The 9,334-nt window shown below is 42.5% G+C and overlaps 1 pseudogene; it reads right to left on the bottom strand.

Annotated features, from left to right (window-relative positions):
- Nucleotides 1-9,334, bottom strand: part of LOC111951743 (voltage-gated delayed rectifier potassium channel KCNH1-like) — a 65,583-nt pseudogene that overhangs the window by 43,524 nt on the left and 12,725 nt on the right.

Below are 9,334 nucleotides of genomic sequence, written 5' to 3'. Positions count from 1 at the left end.
TGGGCCCGAGTTACACCAGGAAATCACAATTCTCACAAGAAAATCCACCGGCAAACAATGTCCCTATGGGCCCCAAACCCACCATCGCTGGTACTAAGACAGGACTGGCAAAAAAGTGCTCTTCACTGACGAGTCGCAGTTTGTTCGCCAGAGGTGATGGTCGGATTCGCGATTTATCGTTGAAAGGAATGAGGCGGTTACAACTGAGGCCTGTAACTCTGGAGCGGGATCGATTTGGAGGTGGAGGGTCCGTCTCATGGTCTGGGGCGTTGTGTCACAAGCCATCAATCGGACTGAGCTTGTTGTGCATTGAGGCCAATCTCAACACTGTGCGTTACAGGACACACATCCTCAATCCCCTCAATGTGGTACCCTTCCGGCAGGCTCATCCTGACATGACCCTCAATGCATGACAATGCCACCAGCAATACTGGCTCGCTCTGTGCGTGATTTCCCTGCAAAAAGGAAATGTCAGTGTTTCTGCATGGCCAGCGAAGAGCCGCGGATCTCAAATCCCATTGAGCACGTCTGGGACCTGTTTGGGATCGGAGGTGAGGGCCATTTCCCCACGAAAATGTCTGGGAACTTGCAGGTGCGCTTGGTGGGAAAGATGGGTAACATTCTCCACAGCAAAAACTGAAAATTCTGGTGGCACATCCTATGAGGAGGAGATGCACTGCAGTCACTTAATGCAGCCTGGTGGCCACACCAGATACTGACTGTTACTTTTGATTTTGACCCCCCTTTGTTTTCAGGAAACATTATTCATTTCTGTTAGTCACAATGTTCTTGGAACTTGTTCAGTTGTTGAATCTTGTTATGTTCATACAAATATTTACACGTTACGTTTGTGAAATAAATGAGTTCGACAGAGAGGAGGACGTTTCTTTTTTTGCTGAGTTTAGTGTAATTTTTGTAAAGGAATCTATAGACCTGTAATTCTGATAAGATGAACAAGGCTGGAGAGAGAGGAGACGCGAAGGCCATGGAGGGTGGTCGAAAGTCACAAATTGAAATTAGCGAATTCTTCTGGATACCATGCAATTTAATTCAAATATGCAAATATGTGAGCACAAGTTACTCTTTAGACGCAAGGCATAGTAATAATGAATTGCATGCAATTAACCGAACAGTTTTTGGTTGATCAGCGAGTAGCATGGTAAATAAAACCTTGGGGGTTAAAAGACAAACAGCTCAGGCAGTGAACAATATTCTCTGCTCTCAAGATTATGTAAGTCATCCTGATTTCCGTATACATGCATCATTGCAGACCGTTGGTTGAAATGAAACTGATACAACTTTCAAGTTGAACAATGAGAGCAGGAACACTCTGCTACTAATGATACAGCTCTGAGCCAGTCAAGGCGGAATTGTCACGAGGTTAGGCCCTGCCTGTGTGAATCTTGGGCACAGAGAACGATGAAAGACCCATTTTTAAGTTATATGTGTGAAAATTAATGCGAGGTCACTCATGATATGATTGCAAGCAAAAGATATGTCAAGGGTGTGGCATAACTTGATTTGAGTTGTCCCTCCGTTCTCAATAACTCCTTTTGATTGGATAGCTCCACCCTATTACGACTCAACTCTATCCCGTCCTCAGATTACTGTGGCTTTTTAGCTGTGCAAACTGACAAAAACGTTGCTATTCCTAGTACATGTCATAGAAACAAGTCTACATTTCCACTTGATATTTGTAGTGGCCAGTTTAGACTCGAAACAGACACGTTCGCCATAGACTGCCCCCGTGTAAGCTAACATTAGCGAATGTTTTGTGGTTAACCAGAAAAACAATTTGAATGTGTTTAAGTAACTTTCAAACTATATCTTAGTAACGCTGTACTTTCCCTTGTAGGTATAAAGCATGTTGAAGGCCTTTATAATGTTATAACTTAATGCCTAAAATAAGCCTTCACAATCCTTTATCAAGCCTACTGTATGTAGATGCTTCACAAATCTTTATCAAGCAAAAAAAAGAAAACGTCCTCTCACATGTCAATGCGTTTTTTTCAGCAACTTAACAAGATTCAACAACTGAGACATAAACTGAACAAGTTCCACAGACATGTGACTAACATAAATGGAATAATGTGTCCTGAAAAAAGGGGGGTCAAAATCAAAAAAGTAACAGTCAGTATCTGGTGTGGCCACCAGCTGCATTAAGTACTGCAGTGCATCTCATCCTCATGGATTGCACCAGATTTGCCCGTTCTTTCGGTGAGATGTTACCCCACTCTTCCACCAAGGCACCTGCAAGTACCCAGACATTTCTGAGGGGAATGGCCCTAGCCCCCCCTCCGATCCAACAGGTCCCAGACGTGCTCAAAGGGATTCAGATGCGGGCTCTTTGCTGGCCATGGCAGAACAGCATCAATGTAACAGTTTTAACTTTACGTCCGTCCCCTCGCCCGACGCGGGCGCGAACCAGGGACCCTCTGCACACATCAACAACAGTCACCCACGAAGCATCGTTACCATCGCTCCACAAAAGCCGCGGCCCTTGCAGAGCAAGGGAACCACTACTTCAGGTCTCAGAGCAAGTGACGTCACCGATTGAAAGGCTTATTAGCGCGCACCACCGCTAACTAGCTAGCCATTTCACATCCGTTACACAAGCATGGGAAACAGTGTTTAAACCCTTTATAAAGAAGATCTGTGAAGTTATTTTGATTTTTACGAGTTTTCTTTGAAAGAACAGGTCCTGAAAAAGGGACGTTTATTTTTTTGCTGAGTTTAGATGATTCACGTGAGCAAATGTACAACCAAAAGTACTAAAATTACTTGATGATCAAGCCCTCTAATGACATTAGGCCAACATGAATCCCCAGTCATAAGAATGTATATGTTGTTTTCCCTGTCCATAGCAGCTGGCTGGACAGAGCCTCGTTTTCCCTGTCCATAGCAGCTGGCTGGACAGAGCCTTGTTTTCCCTGTCCATAGCAGCTGGCTGGACAGAGCCTTGTTTTCCCTGTCCATAGCAGCTGGCTGGACAGAGCTTGTTTTCCCTGTCCATAGCAGCTGGCTGGACAGAGCCTCGTTTTCCCTGTCCATAGCAGCTGGCTGGACAGAGCCTCGTTTTCCCTGTCCATAGCAGCTGGCTGGACAAGCCTCGTTTTCCTGTCCATAGCAGCTGGCTGGACAGAGCCTCGTTTTCCCTGTCCATAGCAGCTGGCTGGACAGAGCCTTGTTTTCCCTGTCCATAGCAGCTGGCAGGACAGAGCCTTGTTTTTCCCTGTCCATAGCAGCTGGCTGGACAGAGCCTGTTTTCCCTGTCCATAGCAGCTGGCTGGACAGAGCCCTCGTTTTCCCTGTCCAATAGCAGCTGGCTGGACAGAGCCTCGTTTTCCCTGTCCATAGCAGCTGGCTGGACAGAGCCTTGTTTTCCCTGTCCATAGCAGCTGGCAGGACAGAGCCTCATCAGGCTGACAGTGAATGTCCTGGTGTCTGTCAGCATTATCCGCGGCGCGAGTTGAGAAGCTGAAAGACTAGAGGCCGACAAAGTGCTGTACCTGCATATACAATAGACTTGGTGCCTCTCACAGTCCTGTTAGCATCAGCCTGTTAAGCACCACTGCAGCACTTTATACCACCGACACAGCCAAGTCCTTCATCCACCAACAACTCACAAAGGGACACATCAGGACGCTACCACAGATGTAGGCACAAACGGAGGCATGCACACACACAYTACTGGCTCCTAACTTGAGTCTAGTTTGGTTTGTCTAAATGACAACTGAAGGTAGCAACCGTTTGTAGCCCTAGGCCACATGTAAACACATTCCACGATGGCTGAGTGTCTGGGTTTTTTCGCTCCTCCCTTGTACTTGATTGATGAATGAAGGTCACTAATTATTAAGGAACTACCCTCACCTGATTGTCTACGTCTTAATTAAAAGAAAAAAACAAAAACCTGCAGACAGTCGGCCCTCTGTAGAATGAGTTTGACACCCCTGCCCTGGGCCTATAGGGGCAACAGTGTGCATGTGCATGCAAGCGTGTGTGTGTGTGTGTGTGTGTGTGTGTGAGAGAGAGAACAGTGTGCACATTGTGCAGTGCATGCTAATAATGAAGGTGACCTGAGTAATCAATAGGCCTAGTAGTGTATCATTGTCCATCTGTAAATCTGTTGACACGTAAACCCTGCATGGTACAATGAGCCAGAGATGCATTAAACGTTAGAATTCAAACTAAAAAGGTGCTTAAATGGAATTTACGTGCATTGACCCTCTATTACACCCTGTGCTTTCACATATCCAATAGCGTCAGGGGCCGTATTCASTAAGGGAGAGAACGTTATTTATAATAAAAAGGCTTGCATGGAGAAAATCGGACATCTCAAATGACAATGGATGGCCATCCCTATAAGCAGTGAACCTCTCCAATAGCTCCAGGGCTGTATTCACTAAGCGTGTCAGAATAGGAATGTAGATCTATCGAGGATATAATTTCACCTGTCCATATAATCATTCATTCATTCTGATCTAAAAGGCAAAACTGTTCCTATATTTATAGATTTTTTAATTMAACCTTTATTTAACTATACCAGCACTCTTACTCTGAGACTCTGAATACGGACTCAGATCTGTCACGAGAAATWGCTTGAGATCAGAATGGACCTGAACAATATTTAAAGACTTCAAAGAAACCCCAAAAWCATGTTTTATTCAATGTTACTATCCATTAGATAGACTTGGCACTGTTTTTAACAATAATTGGCTGTGGGATTGATTGTGAGAAACTTTAGAGGTGCCGATTTGGCTTAAATTGGGGGAAGGGAAATGGAGTGTATTGATTGTAGAGGGATTTATTGCATCTTAAATGACTCCGGGTTACGGTTCAGCTTCCTGTTTGGTCAGAGCTCCATTTGACCAATTACTATTAATGTTAGACCTCTCTCACACACACACATCTGAGATGTACTCTTTGTATATGTGTAGGCCTATGRACATATTCCTCTGCAWAGCCAATCACACATTGGTTGGTAAATGTTCATACACAGATCCAGTCCTGCAGCTGCACGTCTGGCTAGCGGCGCTGCTAACACTACGGCTACACTTTGAAGGCTACGCTAATTCTAGTTCTATGGCTGTAGCTSTGCGGCTGGCTAGCTGTGCTAACGCTATGGTACAGCAGCTATCCCCTCCACCAGAGATCTCATTTACATGACGACAGGAGAAATCCCGAATCCCTTGGCACATAATTATAGCAGACGTCAAACCAGACGGACAAGTTATTTTTAGAAGAAAGAAAATCTATAGAAAAGGGGAGATAGAGAGAGAAAAGACAAAGATTTTTTTTTTTTTGTCTCTTTGCATCTCTCTCCTTGCACGTTGAGAAACTAACAATGCATTTCACTGCACTTCAGTGAGACGTCAGTCTCCAAACCAAATGCTGTACTGACTGCTAGYGGTAGAATTCACATGTAAAACACAAAGAATTAGGCTAGCAGACTCTTCTCCCAGCTCCATTTTATGAGATCTTCTTCACAAGCAGGGTTAGGGAGCAACATATTACATTTAATCCGTTACATGTAAGGGATTACAAAAAAATGGCAACTGTAATCCGTTACCAGCAAAAAATAAATKAATCAGATTACAGACACTTGAAAAACTAGATTATTACTTTGAGGATTACTTTTAAATTCAGAAAGGATGTTTGCAAAAAAGATCTTTGACACTTCTCTGTTTTCTCAATGACATTCAAATCAGAATTGAAAAAAGTTTTTTCCACCTGAGCGAGTCTGACACAAGTCAGAGACCACTATGACGACACACCAAATGTATTTGACGGATCGTAGGAATGGGCTTTTGTAGGRTACAGTCCAAGCTATGGTCTTCCAATGGTGCGACTTCTGTCGGCATCCAAAGATCATCCAACTTGAATAAACGCTTGGCGGTAAGGATGACAGTAGTYGTGTAGTCTACAGCGATATGGATYTCATTTATTATTGATATCTACAAAGCACATTGATGTGAATCACACTGCTGCRCTCACATTTAGCTATTTGRGCCTGACGGATTGTGGTTGTTGTGGATGGTTGTTCACAAATCTAAATGTATATTTGAACCCAATAATGGTTCAATTCAAGAAGTTTCAGCTGCCTGTCAATCATTGTTTTTGAAACCAGTGGACAGCCAGTAAAAAAATGCTAGTGTGGATCCCAGCCTATAGAATAAAAGTAGGGCTTTTATTACTCAATCTAATTCATGCTGATAAAAAAAATACATCCATAGACCTAATGGACACATGCTCAAACTCACACACTTTTGATTGCCCCTTTTTAAGTCTACCTGTAGTTTCTACATCCATTTTTGGATTTATAAATTATATAATATATATATAYTTWAATCGTATTATTATTATATGTAGTAGAAAGCGATGGGTTAGAAGAAGCCTACATAACCAACCCACAAAGTAAAATMTAACATRRATYTATSGSCAGCTATYTAAACTTTAACATTGATTTATCCTGTAATAGATGTCGTTCAATTGGTAACATACATTGTCTTCTTCTAATACCTCTTAAGGGGAAAGTCATCTAAAAGTAACTGAATGTAATCAGATTACGTTACTGAGTTTGGGTAATCCAAAAGTGARATTACTGTTTACAATTTTGACAGGTAACTAGTAACAGATTACATTTAGAAAGTAACCTACCCTACCCTGTTCACAAGGTAATACTGGAGGGGACAATATGACTAATTACCCTCACAGTGACCTCGATCTGTTTCACAACCCTTCCCCTGAAGAGAAAAATGTATGTCAGCCAGCTCATTTCAAAAGGATAAGAGAGTGACAGACAGGGTATACATAACTGGTATCGTAGTGTCTGTCAGACTGTGTGGATTTGACGACTAATGAGGAATTCTATTTTGGTATGCAGATTGTTTGCCACTAATCATTTGGACCAATCACGATTCACAGGTGTTCACATCTTTCAAATTTTCGAAATGGGAGGGGAGACATTTGGCCCATAGACTTGCCCGTAACTTGCAACCAGAGAGGGGGGGTGGAACTAAATCGAAYAACTAAATCGAGCATCTGACGCAATTACGCAAGGTTTTTGTTCTGGGTTTCCGAGATTAGGAACTCATAAATGTCTGTTACTCATACCCAAGACAGTCTGGGACTTATAATATATCGGCGTCATCTCCAATTATTAATCTACGGTTGGTGTCAATTATATTTTAAGTCAGAAAAAAAAAAATGAAAAGTCCAATTCCCATTTGCCTCATTCAAAAGCAATATCAGTTCACTTCATGAATTGACTAAATTGAAATGGAACCCAACCCTGTGCCTCTGAAACATGTTTACCTTAGACTTACAGATTTGAAACAGGTGTTTCCAAATCTATCGATACCATCATCACCATGGGGTTGTGTGACTACTGACACACTACAGAATTATCTGGTAAGGAGACTGACCCTAAGTAACCAAAAATTACATAGCACTTCATAGATTTAAAATGACAGCAATAATACACTGAGCGGACAAAACATTAGGAACACCTTCCTAATATTGAGCTGCACCCCCTTTTGCCCTCAGAACAGCCTCAATTTATCAGGGCATGGACTCTACAAGATGTCGAAACCATTCCACAGGGATGCTGGCCCATGTTGACTCCCTTGCTTCCCACAGATGTGTCAAGTTGGCTGGATGTCCTTTGGGTGGTGGACCATTCTTGACACACACAGGAAACTGTTGAGCGTGAAAAACCCAGCAGTGTGACAGCGATTGACACAAATCTGTGTGCCTGGCACCTACTACCGTACCCCGTTCAAAGGCACTTAAATATTTTGTATTGCCCATTCACCGGCACACATACACGATTCATGTCTCAATTATCTCAAGGCTTAAAAATTKTTTATTTAACCTGTCTCCTCCCCTTCATCTACACAGATTGAAGTGGATGTAACAAGTGACATCAATAAGGGATCATAACATTCACCTAGTCAGTCTGTCATAGAAAGAGTATGTAATGTTTTGTAAACTCTGTGTATATTTCCTATTGCTGCAGCAGTCAGTCATAATTCCCCTTAAGGAAAAAACATGAATTTGTGAAGTGTTCCAAAAACACATGTTTAATGTGATCAGATAATCTTATATGAAGTTAATTTGATAACATGTGACAACATATAAAGCAACATGTGATAACATGGAACTACACATGTGAAAACATGATCACATGTAAAGTGTTCCAAAAACACAAGTCATGTGARTTTCCACAAGTGAAATCATGTGGTTTTTCTGCAAGGGATTTGCCTGTGACTCAATGATTTAAAACTCATGGATAAATGGGTTTAATTCCATCATTTAATAATGTGTGTGGAGGGTAGGAGGGACGGGGCTAATATGCTTCTCTTTGGAGGATATTTTCTTTCTATTCAAAGAGAATCCTCCCTTTCCTTGCATTCCCTCCTTATCTTTTGGTGAGCAGCTTCTGGTCGTAAACGTGGAGACTCAGAGAACCGCAAAAAACAGAGGGGTCTTTATTTACTGTGACGCACACACACACACACACACACACACACACACACACACACACACACACACACACACACACACACAAGACGGTGTCACATATTAAAACCAACAACCCACCCTTATAACTGAATATGGCTGCCATAAGACAAATAAATGCGGGCAGGTTTGTGGCCATTCAAATGGAGCCTGACTTCCAGTAATATAAACTGGTTAACAGGTTGAACTCATATCTAGACACACACACACGTCTAGTAATATAAGCCAATATAACAGGCGGCGCTCTGGGTAGCCAGGAAAAGACAGAAAAGGTGGTGTTGGGTTTCTGGAGGGGTAAGGATTAGGACATCAGATTATGAGGATTAGGACAGTAGGTGCTGTCATTAGCCAAACATAACTTAAATGGTCAGACAGGAAAGGAAATGCTCTGACATTTCAATAATTTAATGGCTGGTTCAAATGGCTCACTGGGCTTAGACTACTGGGTCATGGTGCTAGCAGGGGCAACACCAGGGATGTGGGGTAAAGTCCCACTGAATGTTTAGTATGTGCTGCTGTCCACATATCCTCCAGAGGCAGAGCACAATAAATTCTACACAGAACCCTAGACTGTACTGCAATTCAGCTTTTAGCTGCAAATGTCTACATGGCATAAACAACATTTTACTAAACTATAAAAGCTGTAAAAGCTAAATTACCAATATATTGTCAGACCTGACTGACCTCGTCCAAATTTTAGAAGACGTTGATGAGTTCATAGAGCAGGCAGGAAAGCAGGTCGATGACGAACACCCACCACACACACACACACACACACACACACACACACACACACACACACACACACACACAC

This window comes from Salvelinus sp. IW2-2015, linkage group LG25 (assembly GCF_002910315.2).
Source record: "Salvelinus sp. IW2-2015 linkage group LG25, ASM291031v2, whole genome shotgun sequence".
In the NCBI taxonomy this organism is placed as follows: Eukaryota; Metazoa; Chordata; class Actinopteri; order Salmoniformes; family Salmonidae; genus Salvelinus; species Salvelinus sp. IW2-2015.
The sequence above is the reverse complement of the archived record's forward strand: the minus strand, read 5'-3'. Positions and strand labels throughout refer to the sequence as shown.